This window comes from Pleurodeles waltl, chromosome 2_1 (assembly GCF_031143425.1).
Source record: "Pleurodeles waltl isolate 20211129_DDA chromosome 2_1, aPleWal1.hap1.20221129, whole genome shotgun sequence".
NCBI lineage: Eukaryota > Metazoa > Chordata > Amphibia > Caudata > Salamandridae > Pleurodeles > Pleurodeles waltl.
In genome coordinates, this window is record NC_090438.1 from 515160186 (window position 1) to 515181927 (window position 21742).

Sequence of the window (21742 nt, forward strand, 5' to 3'; positions counted from 1 at the left end):
ATGTACCGGTGGAATAATCATTTGTCCCACATCAGTATCTGAAGTAGCCCACAAAGTACTAGGGAGTGAAGCTAATGCAATATCCTCTTTAACAAGACAAACTCTTTCCATCACAGGATGATTATCATTTAAAATGACACGCACCCCTTCAGGAGAGCATCGTATTGTAGCCCTGAAATACTTGAGCATATCAAGACCCACAATATTGTCTGGTGTATTTGGAGAAAGCAAAAATGGATATGGAGCAGTAAATTTATCAACATGGAATGCAAGTCGTTGTGACAATGGGCTACGGGAAGGTGTTCCATCGAAACCTATCGATGTGATGGTTAAGCCAGACAGGGGAGCCCTTGGAATCAATTGTTTAGACAAGGCGCTACAAGTAGCTCCTGTATCAACCAGAAACTGATCAGTAGAACCCAAAACATGTGCTGTAACATAGGGACCCCTCTGATCTACTGGAACTTCAACTGATTCCTCACCCCATCCTAGGCAATCCTATGCATAAGCAGAATCTTGGAAATCAGGCTGCACATGGTTAGACATCTGGTATTGGTTCCGTCTATCAAAAGTGTTAAACCCATCCTGCCCTCGTACATTAGCATCAACCCTAGCATGATCATTCGTGCTTCTTCTAGGCCCTGAATATCCTGAGCGATTTCTCATTTGTCCCCGACCACGTGAACACAGCTGAACACGTAGTGCTGGACAATCGGCAGCCCAATGCCCAAATTTCTTACAATACGCACACTGATCAACAGACAAATTCGAACGAGTGTAAGAAGAACCATAAGATCCACGTCCACTCTATCACTACCTCTAAAAGGCGGACCATAAGCTTGAGCCAACATAACCTTCGTCTTTAATTCTTTAATCTTTTTATCCTCGCTACCTTTTGCTTCTAATTCCTGACGTTCATTATACTGAGCCATAGTCAAAAGAGAAACCGGAGTAGAGGTAGCTTTTAGACGACTAGCTATTCCTGGTAACAGATTTGCGACATATTTATCAACAAACAAATGTCTGCCCGTATCATCTGACAATAACTGGCCGCTAAAATCATGAAATGCTTCTTCAAAGCGTGTAAAGAAATCAGAGACCGATTCATCTGCCTTTTGCTTACAAGACGCTAAAACAGTCCAATCTATCTTTTTAGGGGGAATAATCAATTTTAACTTAACTAATATGGCTGCGGGAAGATCTAGAATCAACTGATATGGCTTTTTCGCAGGTTCCCTATCCCCGTCCATCTGTTCTAATTCTTTCCATGATGCCCCAAAAACTACACGATCATCAATTGTACGAACAGTTCTCCACATATCTGGCGGTAATATCAATCCGAAAAATAAATCAATGTCAGCCAAAGTCATAGTACAAGAACTAATTGCTCCCTCAACTTCTTCATAAAAGGCGGCTGGATTTTTCCGCGGGTCAGGTAATGCTGTTTTAAGTGCCATTACATCTGCCCTATTCCAAGGAGTATACACCCAATTATAAATAAAATAACCCTTAGCATCAACAGAAGTTTTATCATCACTTGTACCCAATCCTTTAGGAGGAACATACAAAGGCGCGGCCTCCCGCATTGGTTTCGCGTGAACTATCATAGTCTTATCTGTTCCGAAGATGGAAGCTTGCACCCCGCCGGTCTGAGATGTCCGTGCAACTACATCCACAGTCCTTTTCTCCTCTTGCAAACCGACTGCCACAACACATAATTTCACCAAACGCCTGAATGCATCAGCCAGTTGGGAGAAAACAAAAAGACCATCACGCATTTGCTTATGATCAGCTGCTACATCATCGGGCTCTAACTCATCAGAATATTTCCGATATAGTTCAATATCTTCTGTGCCAAATGCCTCAGTAAAATATAGCTGCTCCTTTTCCGTCCACCCTTTCATGTTGTCTAAAAGTTCAGAAGCAGAGACAACGCTACGAATTGTTTGACGAGCAATAGATCAAAGCTCTGACGCACGGTCAGCAGGCAACATAGAGCGACTGTCTCGCATCTTCTGTTGCTCCGAACTGGAGACCTTAGCTAACTCATGAGGGGCAGAAGGAACGACATACGGAGGTGGAGGGCGATCTAGTAACAAAAAATCATCATGTGGTTTATTAAGGATAGGATAGAGAGGTTGTCTAACGGTGTATTGGCCAGTTACCTGTAATTTACATTCTTTCTCTTCTAGCTCCTTTAAGTCATTTATTTCTTTCTTTCCTATTTCCAATGCTTTCACATATACATTCTTCCGCTGCTCTTTCTCAAGCAAGGCTTGCTCACGCTTCACTCGTCCACGCACTTCTTTCTCCCACATTCGTACACAGTCAAACATATCTTGCCTAGACTTTCGCTTACACATACATTGTTCCACATACTCAATCTTTCGCAAATCAAATGACCCATGCATAGGCCAACGTAACTCAGGATCCGCATGAGTGTATTTATTCCATAATGTGCTGTACATTATAGAAGAAAGACCATGTTTAACATACATATCTCTATTGGGCGTCCCATCTGGGGGTGCCGGTTGCGATTCTTCCAGTCTCAAATTGGTACCATTACAAAAGCAACACATCCTACGAAGTGCGCTAAAAACAGGCATGCCAAAAATAGTGCAGAATATGCAATATTATAATCAAAGTAGCACTTAAGGTGCCGTTCAAATCAAAATTAAATTGGAGAAAATTCTCCTCATTACCTGCCTATATAAATTGCAATTTATATATCAATTCAAAAGACACAAATTGACTAGTCACCCAAAACACGAGAGCCACAGTAAGTAGTGCTAAACTTCATTACCAAACAAAGGCATCAAAACCCACAGCAAGTGCCGTAAAACGGCTCTTACCAATCACAGGGTGTCCAGGTTCCAACTGCCAAGTTCTAAAATCGACCAAATGGTCACTGCATGACGAATGAACAAAAAGGATCTCAGTTGAGGACCGGCGTCACCTGGATGGTCAAATCAGAAAGAAGGGAAAAACGCCGTGGTTGCCAAGACTCGGGTCTCCTCATGCATTGATCGTCTGCAGCGAGATCCCAATACTTCGTCGCGACCAATCAGTTGGGTGTCCGAGTCGCCGATGAGTCCCTGTTCGGGCGCCAATTTGTTGAAGTAAGCCTCAGCAAGGCCTACTAGTGCAAGGGGTTCACCCTTCTCTGCTCAAAGTCCTCAGACCATAATATAGGAAGAAGTTGGCACAGAAACTGAAATAAAAGACAAAGTTTATTAAACCTCATGAGGTGGTACTACAGTTCAAACAGCACCCTTCGGTAATGTTTGAAGTAGCACACTGAACTGAGAGAGCATGGTCCTTTTATACCCACGCAGGGGCTAAATGGAGGTGGTACAATTATAGAAGCAAGACTTGCATACATGTAAGGTCATGTGGAAATGCACAGTCGACAGGTAGGAGGGGCTAACAGTTTCAAGGACTAGTTGACACATTACTGTCTGTTACTGATTACTAACAGCTGCAGATCTTACTGGGCATGTGCGAAAGTGGGAGATGCTAAATATAACTTGTCACTAGGCAGATTTTCAAGAGTAGTTAACAGAAAGGTAGGACAGAGCACATGGTAAGCACATGGCAGCATGTGGCAGAGAAAATGGCAGCCATGAATACAAAATGGATTCTGCGAAATGTTCACAATAGTTTCTAAATACAAGATGTCTTCTGCTAATGCTTAATCTAATCGCTGCTAAACTACAACACAGGAACTCTCCTCCAGCCTCAGACGACTGACCACTGGGTATGGTAGACATGTCAGCGGTGGTGCCACTGTACGAGTACGTCGCAGGGCCGGTGGCGGTGCTTGCAGCAGTGCCTGTGGCGGCAGTGCATGGGTCAGCACCTGCTGAGGGACACAGCAGGACGTCTCCTGCAGCCTCGGACGGCTGCCCACTGGGGAAGAGGCTGGGGACTGTCGCTGAGGCTGTAGACATGCCTGTGGCGGTGCAGGTGGCGGTTGTGTTGGCGGGGCAGCTTGCAATGTTTGCCACCGTACAGGTTGGTGTGGTCGTAGACAGAAGTTGTGACACTGGTCCCTCAGTCGGTGCCACCATGCCCTCTCGTTACCTGCTCTTCTGCTTTTGGCCCTTCCCCACCTTTGATGGTGCCGCAGTTGTCTTGCCACTATCCCCTTTTATTTTTGCTGAGCCCTTGGTAGTTGGACGTTTCGGCTTCTCCCTCCGGGATGTGGGCACCTTTTTCACCTTGGCAGGTGGCGGAATGTCCTTGCCCTCACTACGTAGCACAGTGGCAGCCCTGATGGGTGACGCACTCGATGACCCAGCAGTTGCTGGCACCACTGTGCCTGGGGATTTGGTGGCTGAAGTGCTGGGCTGGGACCTGGAAAGCCTGGCCCTAGGGGAAGGACATGGGGGGAGGTGAAGGGAAGAGGTCAAAGTTTGCCAGGAAACGTTTTTTAGACACACTGGGACGGGAAGATGGAGGGGGTTTGGGAGTGGAGGAAGAGGAAGAGGTAGTGGTTGTAGTAGGTGTACGTCTGCTGAATTTGGGCGAAGGTGCATGGGCCAGAGGCTGTTGTGAGGTGGATGGCTGTTGGGTGGGTGTGTGCCTGCGTTTGTGCAGTTTGGGAGGAGGGCTCACAGACACACTGGGAGAGGACACAGGGGATGTGTGAATGGTAGTGATTGCACGTGATCGGTGTGTGGTGATGGGCGTGCTGGGGATGGAGGTAGTGGCAGAGGATGTAGTGCATGCAGGTGTGAGTGGAGGTGAGACAGAGAGGGAGGAGGAGGACGTGGAGGGGGAACACAGTGGAGACAGTGGATGTTGGTGTGTCTGCATGGGGATGGTGCTTGTGTGAGTGCCTGTGGAATGTGTGGTGCTTATGTTTGCCTGAGCCACTCTTGTGTGTTGATGTGTGTGCATGCTGGTCTGATGGTGTGCTTGGGATAGGCCGAGGTACAGGGGATTGGGTCTGGGTGGAGGAAGTTGGAGGGGGGAGGCTGGACACAGGGACAATGGCTGCCATCAGTGCTGAGGCCAGAGCCAGAAATGCTCTTTGTTGGGCCACCTGCCCAGAATGAATGCCCTCCAGGTATGCATTTGATTGTTGCAAATGCCTCTGAAAACCCTGGATGACATTCAAAATGGTAGCTTACCCAACAGTGAGGGATCTCAGGAGGTCAATAGCCTCCTCACTGAGGGCAGCATGGCTGACTGGGGCAGGGCCTGAGGTGCCTGGGGCGAAGGAGATGCCCACCCTCCTGGGTGAGCGGGCACAGGACACACGCTGAGGGGCTGCTGGGAGGGCGGTGCTGGTAGGGGGGTGCCGGCTCTACCTGTTGATGCGGTGGGCACAGAGGTGCCCGCCACCGCAAGGGAGCTCCCATCAGAGGAGGAGTCGCTGTCACTGGTGTCTGCTCCTGTCCCCGCCGTGGAGCTCCCCTCGCCCTCCGTCCCACTGGTGGCTTCAGACTCCGTTGATTCATCCTCCAGGGCCAAGTGGGTTGCAACTCCCTCCTGCTCCGGTGCCAATGCTCCTCCGCCTGATGATGCTATTGCACACAAGAACAGGAAGGCCACAAAAAGGGGGGGAAAGACAGAAGAAAAACATGTTCAGGGCATGCAACACCACTACCGTTGGCGGACACAACACACATGGAGCAGCCCACTGCACTACGCCATGCACCAACAGTTCCTAGCAAATTCACATGCCCATGGGGTACGAGGCCTAAGCCCAATTGCTTCACACCTGGAAGTCACAGGAGCCTGACTAGGTGTAGATGGCTCATACCACTAGTGAGGTTGGGGTGCCACATAGCCTGCCTCACAAGGGACCTTGCCTACCAAGTTCGCCCTGGCCTAGGGGAACCCACTGCCCACCTCCCCCACCCAGACACCTCGTTATGTGCGCAGAGTCAGCTGAATGAGAGTGTACTCACCCCCTTGTGGCTGCTGTGATGCCCTCAAGTGCCCATCCAACTCCAGATATTCCACCGCAAGGATCCGGGACATCAGGGGGGTCATGGTGCGATGGGCACCCCTTCCACGTTGGGAGGCCACCCCAAGCTGGGCCTCCGCCGTCTTCTTGCTCCAGCGGTGCAGGTCCTCCCATCTTTCACGGCAGTGGGTGCTCCATCTATGGTAGACCCCGAGGGTCCCAACGTCCTTGGCAATGGCACGCCAAATACCCTTCTTCTGGTGGGCACTGACCTAGAGGAATGGTACAGGGGGAAAGGAAATTACTCACCTGTCCAGACTGTCATAGTCATTGCCCACCAGTTCCCATCCATGCCCTGACGCCCATAAACTCACCATACGCACATGCAGGCCTCAGCCCCCCCCATGTATCTTCCATCCACACCACTCAAAGCAGGCATTGCCCATGCAGCATGCTCAAAGTGTACTTACCTGTTTGTCTGGAGGACCATACAGTTGCGTGTACTGGGGGAGGACCCCATCCACTAGTTTCTCCAACTCCTCCGAAGTGAAGGCAGGGGTCCTTTCCCCAGACACTGTAGCCATCGTCGCTTCTAGACACAGGTCACAGCAGTGTAGGTCCTCTCCTGTTGAAGGTCAGGTATCAAGTGAGTGAACAGACAGAAAATGGTGGTCACGTCCGCGGCGGTGCGTACCGTCACCACCAGCGTACATCGTCATTGGCTCCTGGGACCCATAGGGCCCAATGTTAACCAATGCAGAATTGCGTCGCGGTCTTCGATCGCCCACCTCAACGGTGTACAACGCCAGCTCAGTTGCCTCATATCCCCTTGTCCCACCTTACAGGTCAGGCAGCCGCAATTTCAGGGTGCCACATGGCTTGGAAAAAACTGCGTCACACCTATCTAGGCCGGGAATACAGAAAGATACCGGCACATAGCGGATTACTAACGTTTCTGCAAATAGCACATTGTGATACCTCAGTGTTGGATGACTCTCTGCTCGCTGTTCTCCTCCACAGGGCACATCTGCTGGTGCAGGTGATGAGATGGCAGCATCCTCCGGTGTACAGACCCCTGATGGACCTGTCAACAATGGAAGAGAGACACATCATAATCACATACAGACTTGATCGTGCAACAATCCTTGAACTGTGTGCCCAGTTGGAGCCAGACCTGATGTCAGCTATCTACCATCCCACAGGGATACCCCCTCTAGTGAAGGTCCTGTCTGTACTCCATTTCCTGGCCAGTGGGTCTTTTCAAACAATAGTGGCCATGGCATCAGGGATGTCCTATCCAATGCTCTCTAACGTGTTGTCCAGAGTGTTGTCTGACCTGCTGAAACACATGCGCAGCTACATCGTTTTCCCTCAGGTGGAGGATTTGCCCACAGTGAAAGGTGACTTCTATGCCCTGAGACATATCCCCAACATCATTGGTGCCGTTGATGGTACACATGTGGCATTTGTCCTCCCCCCCCCTTGCAGGAATTAACAGGTGTAAAGAAACCGGAAGAGCTACCATTCGATGAATGTGCAGATGGTGTGTTTGGCAGACCAGTACATCTCCCATGTCAATACCAAGTATCCTGGCTCTGTGCATGACGCTTACATTTTGAGAAATAGCAGCATCCCTTCTGTGATGGGGCAACTCCTGAGGCACCGTGTGTGGCTAATAGGTGAGGCCAAGGTCCCAATACAGTTGACATAGGTGTCTGGGTATGGGATTGTCCCTAAGGGTTAGTGTGTGTCTAACAGTTGTCCCTCGACATTTGCAGGTGACTCTGGTTACCCCAACCTGTCATGGCTACTAACCCCAGTGAGGAATCCCAGGACAAGGGCAGAGGAACGCTACAATGAGGCACATGGGCAAACTAGGGGGATAATAGAACGCACCTTCAGCCTCCAGAAGGCCCGATTCCGGTGCCTCCATCTGACAGGTGGTTCCCTATACTACTCACCGAAGAAGGTGTGCCAGATAATCGTGACCTGTTGTATGCTGCGCAACCTGGCTTTGCGACGCCAGGTGCCTTTTTTGCAGGAGGATGGGCCAGATGGTGGTCTTGTGGCAGCTGTGGAGCCTGTGGACAGTGAAGAAGAGGAGGCAGAAGAAGAGGATATCGACAACCGAAACAACATCATCATGCAATACTTCCAGTGAGACACAGGTAAGAAGATGTAACTGCTTTCCACATCTCATACTATTGTTGGAGCTAGCATAAGTCTGTCATTTTCACTCAGTGTATGGACACTGACTTGTCACTTTTACTTTCCATTTCACAGATCTGGGTCCCACTTTGTGCCCTCTGCTATGCTTACTCCTGGCCTACAGCTCTGTTAAATTGGTATGTTAACAAGTAAATTGACATTGCTATATTCCATAGATATTGCAATTACACATCTGTGAATGCACAGACTGACTCCAGATTGTTTTGTGATTGAAGTGTGTTTATTCCTGTGCAAATAAGAGGAGGGGGTTGTAAAATGGGCTGGGGTGATGGTGGAGGTATGTCCATGACAGAATCCAGTCTATTTGTTTCACAGGTGCATTGTCCAAAGGGGCATAGGAAGTGGAGCAATGGCAGTTTAAGGATGGACAGGGCGACATAGTGGGACAGAAGGGTGACATTCAGGGGGCTCTTATTTCCTGGCGGGGGTCTTGGCAATGTTCTCTGTCTTGTTCCTGGTTTTTAGGGACAGTTTGGGGGGTGGTTCTCCATCTGCAGGGGGTGGGGTGCTGGTGTCCTGTTGTTCCTGTGGTGGTGCCTCCTGTCCACTAGCGCTGGCGGGGGTGGAGGGCTGTTCATCATCCAGGCTAGTGTCAGGGGCCCGTTGGTGTGTCACTGTGTCCCTCCTGGTGTTGAGAAGGTCTGCCAGCACTCCTGCAATGTTGACCAGGGTGGTGTTGATGGACTTCAAGTCCTCCCTGATCCCCAGGTAGTGTTCCTCCTGCAGCCGCTGGGTCTCCTGAAACTTGGCCAGTACCGTGCCCATGGTCTCCTGGGAATGGTGGTATGCTCCCATGATGTTGGAGAGTGCCTCGTGGAGAGTGGGTTCCCTGGGCCTGTTCTCCCCCTGTCGCACAGCAGTCCTCCCAGCTTCCCTGTTATCCTGTGCTTCTGTCCCCTGAACCATGTGCCCACTGCCACTGCCTCCAGGTCCCTGATCGTCCTGTGTTAGTGGGACTGCATGGGTTCCCTGTAGTGACGGACACACTGCTGATTGACGTGTCCTTGGGACCGAGGGATCGGCCCGCTGGGTGGGTGCTGTGCTGTTGTTTCCTGAGGGGGGAGGCTCTGTGGTGGTTTGTGACTGTGTTAGGGGAACCGACTGTCCCGAGGTCCCTGATGGGCCGGGCTGGTCATCTTGATCCAGGCATGCAGAGCTGTTGTCATCACTGTGGGTCTCTTCTGTGCGGGGACTGGATATGTCTGGCACCTCCTGTCTGGTGACGTTGGGTATGGCTCCTGTTGGGGTGTAAATGCATAGTTATTGTATCTGTGTGTGACATCTTTTGCAATGGGTGAGTGACCCTCTACTCCTGTTCTTGCATTATTGGCTTGGTCCTTGTGTAATTGGTGATTTTGGGGTGTGAGTGAGTCTCTGTACTGGACATTCTTTTGTGATGGGTGTACATGCATTGGTTTTACATGCAGGGCTTGGTATTGGGATGTGTGGGTTGTGATAGTGGGGTATATGTGAGGCGGTAGAGTGATGGGTGTGAGGGTAGAGGTTGGGATTTGTGATGGCATGCAGGCAGGGTGGGGGAGATATAATAGTAAAGATATGAGTTACCAGAGTCCAGTCCTCCTGCTACTCCTGCGAGGCCCTCAGGATGCATAGTTGCCAAGACTTGCTCCTCCCATGTTGTTAGTTGTGGGGGAGGAGATGGCGGTACACCGTCAGTCCTCTATACAGCAATCTGGTGCCTGGATACCACAGAACGTACCTTCCCCCGTAGGTCGTTCCACCTCTTCCTGATGTCACCCTGTGTTCTTGGATGCTGCCCCACTGTGTTGACCCTGTCGACAATTCTGCGCCATAGCTCCATCTTCCTAGCAATGGATGTCTGCTGCACCTGTGCTCTGAATAGCTGTGGCTCTACCCGGACGATTTCCTCCACCATGACCCTGAGCTCCTCCTCAGAAAACCTGGGGTGTCTTTGAGGTGCCATGATGTGGTGTGGGTGATGTGTGAGGTGGTGTCTGTTGTGATGTGTGAGGGGATGTGTTGGTGTGTGTTGTTTGAGGTGCGTGGATGTTGTGTAAATGATGGTGTTGTGTGTCCGTGGATCCTGGTGTTGTTTTAGATAGTCTCTCTTTCTGGCCTTCTTTCTAAATTTTGGTTGTAAGGGTTTGTGGGTGATGTGAGTGTGTGCTTTATATTGGATTGAGTGTGTGGGAGTGGTGTGTGTATGTGTATCAGGTGTGTGTATTTCGAATTGTCCAATATGGTTGTGTGTGTATTTTGCGCGCTGCGGTGTGTACTGCCAATGGAATACCGCAGTTGAAAGACCGCTGCGTTGATTCGTGGGTCGTGATACTGTGGGCGTATTCCTGTTGGCGTGACGGTGTCGGTTTTGTTATCGCCAGTTTATCACTGACCTTTGGTGTGGTGGACTTGTGTGGGTGTCTGTATTGTGGCGGATTCTGAGCTGTGGGTCGTAATACCTGTAGCGGAATTCCGTGGCCGCAGCGGTATGTTGGAGGTCTTCTGCACGGCGGAAAGCAGGATTTACCGCCAGGGTTGTAATGAGGGCCTAAGTTATCCTATGGTTGGGTCTACGGGCCAGTGATTGTAAATTGCGTGGGTAGCACACAATTGTAACTAATTTGTTGAACTCCTCACAAATCGGCCCTGAGAATCTGCACTTGACTTTAAAAAATGTTTTTTTATTAAAATACAATTTAAAATAGCAGCCCTCTCAAGCCTTGCACCTGACAGAGTGGGACAATGGCACCATCTGTGGTTAAAAAAAACATCAAATTGGAAAAACAAACATAATGTATTCAAAGCGGCTCACTAACCCACTGCCGAATACAGTTTTTTAGACTATTGCTTAAGAGGCAAAACCTTTATATGCAGAGCAACATATAACGTAGAAATAGGCTAAGAAACAGACATTTAGAGAAGGCCTGACTTGCAGAAACTTAGCTTTAGTAGGACACAATAAAAAAAGCCTGCTATTCTTGTTTTAAAACTATTGCTTACACACAACTTTTAGGGTCATAGCAAGGCATAACACAGAAACAGTCACAGAAATAGATGTTTAAGACCCATCTTACGGAAATCCTAGCATTAGTAAAATACCAAAGCCCTACGGTTGTTCAAACTCCAGCCTTTAGCATCTGCCATAGAACACAATGCTTAGAGGAGTCGTGGCAATTACAAAAGCGTCCCTTAGAACAAACAGTATGCCTTGTGAAAGTAAATGCATTTTACAACATATTAGTATCAAAAATGTCCATCTACAAAAACCTGATCTCTCAAAAAATAGTAATGTATGCTACCTACTGTTGTTAACACTTAGTTACAACATTTTTCTTATTTTTTACTGACAGACATTGCTCGACACCCTCAAATGTAAAATCAAAAACTTGCAAAATGTTTACTACTCAATATTTTCAGATAACATGATGTATTTTTTTTTAAACCTACAGCACTACAGCAGTTTTTTTAACCATAATGCTTTAACAAAAACAAACTACAATACAGTTCAATACATCTGCTCTCAAAAATTGTAAATATATAATCTATAAATAAGTCTTTGTATTTGCCTTATGTCAGTGGCCATCTATTTTTATTTTTTAAACATATTTTATTGTACTTTCATTCAATCATTTGGCAGATAGTTATAATACCATACAGTACAACGTATAACAATCTAGTTATCCAATGCCTAACTTCTACCGGATCTTTAGAACCCTATTCCTAAGAATCCTGATATTGCAGTTATTCCCTTAACATCCCCCCATTCACCCACCCCTGCAGCCCCTGCCCCCCAGGTGAGCCCTATGATGTGCTGTAATAGCCTCAGTGGAACTGGATGTGCCATGGTCAGATGTGACCCTACTCTTGTTATGTATGAAAGCATGCAACCCACCCATCATGCCTATCTCCCCGACTCAGTAATCATAAGGGAACCCCTAGTAGTCGGAACTTAATTATGACTCTATTGCCTATTAATCAATAATTCAGTCAAGGGATCAGTCCAGCCTGGATTTCGGCTCCGAAGGCTTCAATCACTATCTCCCAGCCCTGAGCCACTTCTGGAGGTCTTTTTCCTCTCTTGGCCTCCCGATAGAGATTATTTCCCTCACAACTAGCCTATTTAGTCAACTTTCTTTTCCATTGGGATATTCTCGGCCCTGCTGGGTTCTTCCAGGACATTGCGATTTCTCTTTTTGCCAGTGCATAGGCCAGGTCCTGAAACTTGTTAGTAACCTTGTGTTTGGCTGTGTGCGGAAACCATCCCAACAGGCAGTGACCCATTGTGCAGGGAATGTCCCTTCCTATAGCTCATGCCACAATCCAGCTCACCTCAGCCCAGTATACCTCCAACCTGGGACAGTCCCAGAACATATGCTTAAATTCCACCCGCGCCAGACCACATCTCGGGCAACCCACACTTTCCGTTCCAAAGTACTTATTGATCCGTCCAGGTGTAAGGTATGCCTGATGAAGTACATAAAAGTTTATAAGCTTAAATCTGGCATTACGTGTCATTTTAGGGAACCCCTCCAGAATGTGCTCCCAATCTTCATCAGTAATATCAGCGCCCAGGTCTCTCTCCCAAGCCAATTTAAGTTGGGTCAGAGGGGAGGTCTTGTCAGCCCGAATCCTGCAGTAGAGGTTTGACACTGCTTTATGTTTAACGGAAGAAGACGCCAGATATGTACAGGTTGCCTGTGCAGGAGGTTCCCCCACTCCTCCCCGCCAGTGCCTACGAAGACTGGCCGCTAGCGACCCATGTAATAAGAAATGTCCCCTCGGTAGCTCAAATTCTGCTCTGAGAGCCTCAAAGGGTATCATTGTCCCTTCTTTAAATAGTGTTCCCACCGTCAGGATTCCGGCCTCTACCCAAGTCTGGAGTCCACTCCAAGCACCGCAATGGGGTAAGGCCCACAGGGACAGCAGAGGGAGCTCTGGTGAGTAGGGAGCCCTTATTTTGATTTTGCGTAGGAAGCCTTTCCAGCATTGAGTCAAAATCTTTAATTCTGGGGAATCCCGCTTCCCATCTCCCGAGCCTCTCAGCAATACCTCAAATAACCTAGACCCCGATGGGGTGAATGCCTTCACTCTCGCCCCTGGCTCTACTCTACTTGCAATCCATTGCGCCAGCCTCTGGAGTTGTGCTGCTAGGTAGTAAGCTTCGAAGTCGGTAACCGCTAGTCCTCCATCCGTGGAGTGCCTCTGGAGCTTGGTCAAAGCTACTCTCCTCCGCCCATCGCCCCACAGGAACGCCACAACCATAGTTTCCAGCTCCTTAAATGTGGCCCTGGGTATCCATACCAGCAGTACTGTAAAATGGTACAATAGCTGTGGTAACACTATCATTTTAAGAATCGCTACTCTCCCCGCCACAGATAGAGGCAAGGTGTGCCAAAAAGCGATACTGGACCTTAGTGATCGCAGGGAGCTCCCTACATTGCTTTCTCGGATATCTTGTGGGTCGTGAAAGATCTTGACTCCCAAATATGGGAGACAGCTTGGAACCCATCTGACCAAACCCAGACCCAGCAGCGGCAACGCGGAGGGCCCCAAAGGAAACAATCCGGATTTATCCCAGTTGACTGCCAGGCCAGAGTGTCTACCGAACTGAGACAACATCTGCTGTGCCCGGGGTAGATCCCTGCGTATCTCTGTGTATATCCTCCAAAAATATCAGCAGATCATCTGCATACAGGGCTATCTGATGCCTCTCGCCTCCTGCCATCATTCCTGGACCACTCCACCAGTTCGTGCCACGGCCGCCAATGGTTCCATTGCCAAGGCGAAAAGCAACAGCGACAGGGGGCATCCCTGTCTAGTACCCTGCACGACCATATAACTTCTGGATATTGTCCACCCAGTGCGTACTCTAGCTGTAGGCTTGGTATACAACAGTCTTACCCAGGCGATATACTCGGACCCTAATTTGAGCCGGGACATCACGGTGTAGAGGAACTCCCATTCTAGACTGTCAAAGGATTTTTCTATGTCCACCGCCAGGACCCCAGGAGTTGTACCATCTGAACTCTCATGACTGCCAGTAATCTGAGAATGTTATCCGCTGTGTTTCGCCCAGGGATAAATCCCACCTGATCCAGGTGTATTAGTATTGACATGTATGGAAGGAGCCTAGTGGCCAAAGTCTTACTGAGGATCTTATAGTCCAGGTTCAACATGGATAATGGTCTGTATGCCCCGGTCTCCATTGGGTTTTTACCAGGTTTTAACAAGGGTGTTATTATCGCTTCTCGCGCTGTTGTTTGTAACACTCCCTGCTCTTTGGCGGTCCTATATAAAGTCTCCAATCTTGGAACCAGTAAATCTACAGGTGACATAAAATTCAACAGGTAGACCGTCCGTCCCTGGGGTCTTCCCTCTAGCTAAATCCCCTATGGCTCTCTTGAGTTCTGGCTGCGTGATGGACCCCGCTAACAGCTCCGTAATCTCTGGAGGTAGTGACCCGAGGTGCATCTCGGATAAATAATTCTCAGTAGAGTCCCTGACATAACGGAGTTTACTTTTATACAGATGTTCGTAGTAAGTCATTAAATGTGAGTTGATTTGCTCCTGCTCATATATATGGTCCCCTTGCTCTGTTGCCATGCCCAATATGGCTGAGTTCCTATGAGTTTGTGATACCACCCATGCCAGCATTCGGCCCGCCTTGTCTCTCTCTCTCCATGCGCCTGTGTAAGGTAGTTTCTGTAATCAAAGCATCGGAGACCCTCTACACAGTCTGCTACTGTTGCTCTAAGCTCCAGAATAGTGTTTTGTAGGTGTGAGTTTTCAGGTCTATTTTTCTCGCCCTCTCTTAGCTTATCTTCTGCCAGCTCAGTATCCCTGAGAAGAGTCCTACCGACCCCCACCGCTCCCTCTATGCATCTCCCTCTCACCACCACCTTAAAAGCATCCCATTCAATCAGGGGGCTACTAGTTGAGGCCTCATTGTCCTCAAAGAATTGAGTAATATGTTGTTGCAGTTCCCCTTGAAAGTGTGCATCGTCTAATGTTTCTGATTTCAGTTTCCAAGTGGGGATGCAAGGGGGGGGAGCCCCACCGAAGTGATAACAAGAGGGGGTTGTGGTCGTAGAGAGTGCGGGCTAAGTATTCCACATTGTATATATGCGGAAAGACATCTGGCGTGCAGAAAAACACATCTAGTCTGACATGTAGCTCATGCAAGTGGGAGAAATACGAGTAGTCCCTATCATCAGGGTGCAACCTCTGCCAGGCATCAACCAGCCCCCAATTTGTTTGCCAGGACGAAAATTGGCATGCCACCCTCATCAATGGGGAGTCGTGCAACGACAGGTATGAGCGGCCCATAGTGGGGTCCACCACACAGTTGAAGTCGCCCCCGGTACCAAGGGACACTGTAGATATGGAGCTAATTGGCCTGATATACATGTAAGAAATTCACTTTGGTCTGAATTTGGTGCATAGACATTAACCAATGCTAACTCTCTGCCCTTTTCTCGTCCCCGAATTGCCACAAATCAGCCCTCTGGGTCTATGAGGCTATCCAACGTCTGGAATGGGACCCCAGCTTTTATCCATATCAGTGTTCCCCTCGTGAATGCTGAATATGAAGTGTAATATGCTTGGCCTCTGCATCGTTTTTGTAGTGCTTTCCCTTCTGATTGAGTTAGGTGTGTTTCTTGGAGCATTGCAATCTGAATCCTCCTCCGCTGTAAGAAAGAGAAGACCTTGTATCTCTTGGACATCGTGTGCATGCCCCTTATATTCCACATAAGGAATTTGTATGAATCCAGCAAAGCCATACCGGTGTTTCTCTCCCCCATCTGGTGATGCCCCAAACTGTACCAACAATCACACCGAATGCCTCTACAATCCCACAGCCCTCCTCCAGTTCCTTTGTTATTTCCCTTTGTAGCTCACCTATCCCCATTAACTGACCCCAACAAATAACATCCCAACTCCCCTTCTCCAGGACAAAAGTTTGAACGTCTCTCATCCAAACTTAGAAATTAGTTCAACTAGTCTATCGAAATGGGGGGGTGCTCCTAGTTTGTACAAGGAGTGTATCTCAACGCCAACCCCCACTCCCGGATTACGAGACTCTCAGGGATTTGTGGACCCAATCTTCTTTTAACTGATGCAGCTCTCTTCCACAGAGCCAGCCAGTGTTTCCATGCTGTCAGCCGCAGCTGTACCAGTCGTGATGGCTTTCCATGTCTGATCTATCTTTTCCTGTGTGAGTCCAGTAATGAGCCCCTCAGATGTTGCAGTCAGATGTGCCCGGTGTCATTTCTGGGCCTGTCCTGTCTGATGTGTGTGACACTTCCGATTTCTGCTCCGAATCTGACTGTTCCAGTTCTTCATGTATCTGAGCATAAGATCCGGGTTCGGAGCCGCTCAGAGAAGCAGCCGCTTCCATTGCCTTTTGCCTTTCCTTCTGCATCTCTATGTGGGAAGGGCTACCCACTTTACGGGCCTTGCTATGCATGTTTCCCCTTTGTCGTTCTGTGCGCGGGCCCCCTGTCAACCGTTTACTTTCCGCCGGTGTTTGTGTATCAATCCACTGCCAAAATTCTTCTGCTGTGTTAAAAAACTGTGTGCCGTCCTTAGCCACCACTCTCAGTTTTGCAGGGAACAACATTCTGTATTGGACCCCCAATTGGCACAGTTTTTGTTTAGCGTCTCTGAAAGAGGCTCTTTGTTTCTGCACGTCTCAGGAGAAATCGGGGAAGATATGAATCGTATGATTGTCCAAGGTGCTATCTCCTTTTTTCCTGCTTTGACTCAACAAGTAGTCTCCGCCCCTACAGTGGAGTAGTCTAGCTATTATTGATCTTGGGGGGGGGCCCCGGTGGTGGGGGGTGTGCCGGGACCCTATGCGCTCTTTCAATCGCAAAGAAGGGAGATAGTCCATCCTCAGCTACGTCCTCCTTAAGCCAGCGCTCGAGGAACTCCACCAGGCCAGACTTTTCAGTACGTTCAGGCAGGCCAATCACGCGGATATTATTTCGCCGTGATCTGTTTTCCGCATCTTCAGCTCGCAGTTGCAAGTCTCAAATTCGCTTCTCCATTTGCTGTGCCATCTTGGTTGTGTCTTTAACTTCTGGCCGAAGCTCCTCCATTTTTCTATCCGTAGTGGCAACCTTTTCGGCCAGGCGGCCGTGGTCGTCTCTAAGTACAGTGAGGTCTGTGGCCAGAGCGTCAATTTTCCCTTCTAGTGCTACGTGGGAGGCTGTTATGGCCTGCAACACATCCTGAAGGGTGGGGTCTCCGCATTTCTCCTCAGGAGAGGTATTCTGGGTACCTCTCAGGTCAGCCATCTCCTCCGCGACTGTTCCACTTTTTGTTCCACGTCCCTTTTCCGACCAGATTTACCCATCTTCTGGGACACCTTCCCTATTTTTCCTTGATGTTGGGGGGTGGACCTGGCCTCTCCTCTTTCGATATATGCTTTCTGTGCTTCCAATTTTAAATCTGCGCTGCTTTCGCAAGTTTACTACCGCACCATTCCTTATCTCTGTTAGAGGGAGTGTCACACGTCGCCAAAAGGAACAGTCTGCGCTCTTTGTTATCCCTCTTTACTTGTTGGGGTGTTCCAGATGTCTTCTCCCTTTCTCACCCGGTCTCTCTCGTGTATTAGACTGGGCAAAATCTCAGGGGGATCTCTCTCCACCATGCCAGGTCCCACCATTTATTGTCTGATCTGAGTGGAGCCCCGCAGGCCTGATCCCTGGGGTTCCGCCCTGCCCCAGGGTTTACATGTGGTACTCACAGCCTCGAGCAGCTCCGATGGGTCTCTCTGTCCGCACCGCCTAGGTTCCACATCTCCATTAGACAGCTCTGCTGGTGGGGCGGACAGGCCTCGCTGCTGCTTTCCACCCTTGCACACCCCACGTTGGGGCTCCCAACTCGAATGGGGCAGCCTCAGCACCCCCAGGACCCACGACTACCCATGTCCTCTGCCCTGCTGTCACCGTTCGCGTTCCAGTTCCTCTTGGGCTCCTTACGTCTCTCGGCCACTGTTGCCGTGTTTTTCAGGGCAGCGATTCCACTCGGTCCTCCCCTCGCTCTCTCACCAGCTGCTCCGGGGTGTTGGACGTTTCTCCAGTGCCTCCTCTCCGATCAGAGGTCTGCCGGCCCATCTCCTTAATGGCGGCCGCCATCTTGGTTTCCTCGTGGCTCCGAGCCGCGCAGCAATACAGCCTCCAGCACAGTGTTTCGAGCAGGCTAGTCATCTTCCGATTAGCCCCAGGGCTTCCCTGCACCTCGAGCCACACATTTGGCTGGGCTGGGGGTCCACCGTAATACAGGATGTACCGAGGTGGGGGACTGAAAACGGGAGCCTCACGAGGAGACTTTTTCCGCCATCGGCGTTAGACCACGGCCCCCCCGTCAGTGGCCATCTACAGCAGTGCTTCCTGCGCCTTGCAATGTAGACCAGGTATAAGGCTCTACACACTGGGGATGACCCCTCCAGATGCCTCTGCTGTGGCATAGTGCTGGGCTCGGGCCACTTATGGCCTGGTGTTATCACATCCTGACCATATGACCTCCAGGTGTCAGGGTTTTTGATGATATCACACCTTTGTCACATGACCGTCCGAGGTCAAGGGTAGTTGGTGATGTCACACCCTGGTCACATGACCATTCAGGGCCATGTGACCTGGGATGGGACATAACAACCCATGTGTGGGCCCCAGCTCCCGATGTGGCTTCATTTCTAGAGTGGAGTGCCTATCACATTAGGGTTGGTCAAAAAGGTCCATTCATTTTACTTAGGGAACAGGGTGAGAACACAGCAAAGGCCTACTGACCCAGCAATTAATTAAACTGCACTGTCATCAAATATGATAAATAATAGAGAAAGTGCCCACCCCCAAGGACTAGTTAATTCCAACAGGAGAATCACTCCTCAGCAGTTTAGGTACCCATCTTTCCTTGTATTAACAGCCCCTTAGATGGGTCCAGCTGGGATACAGAGTATAGAGGTGAGCCCTCCATCGATACCTCCATCCACCTAATGTAGACAATCACTCCTCTACACCATGCACACCATTTAGTGACCAGTCATGTCAAAATGTACCTCCCTTAGTACTCATGGTTAGGCTCACCACTTCCCCAATGGTATGTGGGGGTCAAGTTTCCCCTGTATGAAGTCACAACCCAAACGGAAGACAGTCCTTTCTCACAAGCCAGAGGCCAGGTAACAGTATGGCTGATGTGCACCTACTATAGGGGTAGTGTAGGCGATTCCGGTCACTCCTTTATGAGATGCTCCTGTGTTCCCAGGCTGGTTGTCACTGGAGCTGCCTGAAGCACTGAAAGCCAAGCAGATTTTATTCTTTAATCAAAATTAATAACTTGTTATCCATGCATCAAGATATCTGACATGATTTGTTTGTTTGATTATTTGAATCAATCTTGGGAAGGATGAAAGTCCGCAGATGCATTGTTCAGCTACCAAAGCTGTCCCAACTCGCCATGTTTCTCTTTATGCTATGCAGTTCCCATGTTTGCTTGGCTCTGCCTGAGGGGTCCCTAGTTGCAGGTAATCACTGACTTGTCCTTTTGATTGAGAAGCCCTAACATAATCTCTGTATCCCGTTTTCCTTAAAGAGTTTACTGCCAGGTCTGTTTTTTTGGCATGTTGAAATGTTTGTGTCATTGCAGAATGGCGAAACCCTCAGTGTTGGGGGCCACTATACAATCAAGGAGTAATCGTGAACTCCCAAATTAATATAATGGTTGAAGCCACCAGAGTGAACTGTGTACGATGGGTAACATTAGACGTGACTGAACACCCTTTTTCTTTTCTGTATAAACAACTGAAAAAAACTGATCTGTGTGAAAGAGTTCCTAAAATGATGATAGGTGCTGTTCTGTGACATGGTCAAGCACTTGGCTAACTCTTCAGCTAGTCCAATCAGCAACTCATACCTTGGGCAATCATGTCCCCTTTGTGTCCTTTTATTTTTCTGAGCCTACATAACAGCGGCATCCTAGGGTCAGAGCCCATTCTGATCCCTCTCGCAATCAAGAGACAAACCTTATGCCTGGTGCAGTTATCTGGCTGAGGAACCAAGGTAATGCAGTGCTAAAGTCCTGGAAGTCCCTAACTCTAGACCCAGAGACAACCTTAGTCTCCTTGAGCATTTCACTTCTGGAATTTCCTGACCTTTATTAATAGATGTACTTGTTTGAAGTGTGTGAGGTACCAAACTTGGATTGCTAAAACGGCTAAGGACACTTTGGCCAATAGAGTTGAAATTGTTTTATTATAAGCAGCAGACACACATCAGTATGGAAACTCATATACACTAAGGGTACTGTTTAAAGTTATATATGAACATCAGGTAACAGAGAACAATGGGGATGCTTTTCACTGAGGGGCTCTGAGTGACATCAAATAGATAAAAAGATTGACACTTTAGTTGTCTATGATGTCACTCAGAACTCCAAAGTGAAAAACATCCATATTATTCCCTTTTTACCCATCTATAATATTATGTTGTGTATGCCCCTGCATTCATCTGCTATGCAAGGGCAGAGGAGTGATTGGGAAGCCATACAGAATATGGCCTCTCCTACCTGTCCTAAATGTAAAATATATACCTTTCACACTGTCACCTATCCCCATCACCCTCTGTGACTTCCCTTCCCTTCCCTGAGCCCGTCTACCTGAGACTAAGCTCTCTGCTTTTTACTGGAGAAGAGACCCAGTACTGCTCAGACCGGCTGCCAGTGACCCAGCGCCGCACTGACAGGATTTCAGTGAGCCAAAAGCAGACTGGAATTATTTTATGACACAGCAAAAGTGGGGCAGTGAATCACCAGATTTAAAGTTTGGTGTTCATGATAGTGGCACTTGGTGCGAGCTATGCACAGCAAATATATACAAAAATGTCTGGAGGTTCACTAAGACAAATTGATGCTTAACTCAGCACAAAACTCAGATGAGCATATAATAATCTTAATGTAAGAAGGATTTGACCTACCCATGAGGCTTTGCACCCACTGCAGTTCCAATGTGTATGTGTCTGACCAAGCGTTTTCCAGGTTAACCATTAAGTTTCAGATCCCACAGGAACACAGGACATTATTTATCATCCTATTCTAATGTGTGCGTGAGCATCAGCTAAACAGTTCATGTATTTGCATCTGTTAGCGTAATGGTTTGTACAGGCTAATCATCTGTGAACTCTGGTGATATAATAAATGCCTAAATAATGGGATACACCTTGTCCTAATTTCACCCTAGCACGCTTCCTGCTTTTGAACAATAGTGCTTGTTGTGCACCTTGGACACAGGTAGCAGTCAACAGGTCACTCATTTTCACTTGTTATGCAAACATCTTCTGCTGAGCCTGATATTCATCATCTGCTGTTTGTGAGCCCTGCCACTGACAACCAATGAACAAGTGCCCACCAAGCAAAAGCAGCATTTGTAATTGTTTTCATACATTACTTTGTTTGTTTTGTTATCGAAGCATGGGTTAACAACTCTGTTTATTTTGGTGAGTAGCTGTCTATACAGTTGGCTTTTCCAAGTGTTTTTACCTTTTTGGTGTTGGCTACAGGCTGACAACATCATCACCCATAAACATGCTGCTGATAATATCAGTGGTTGCCAAGAGA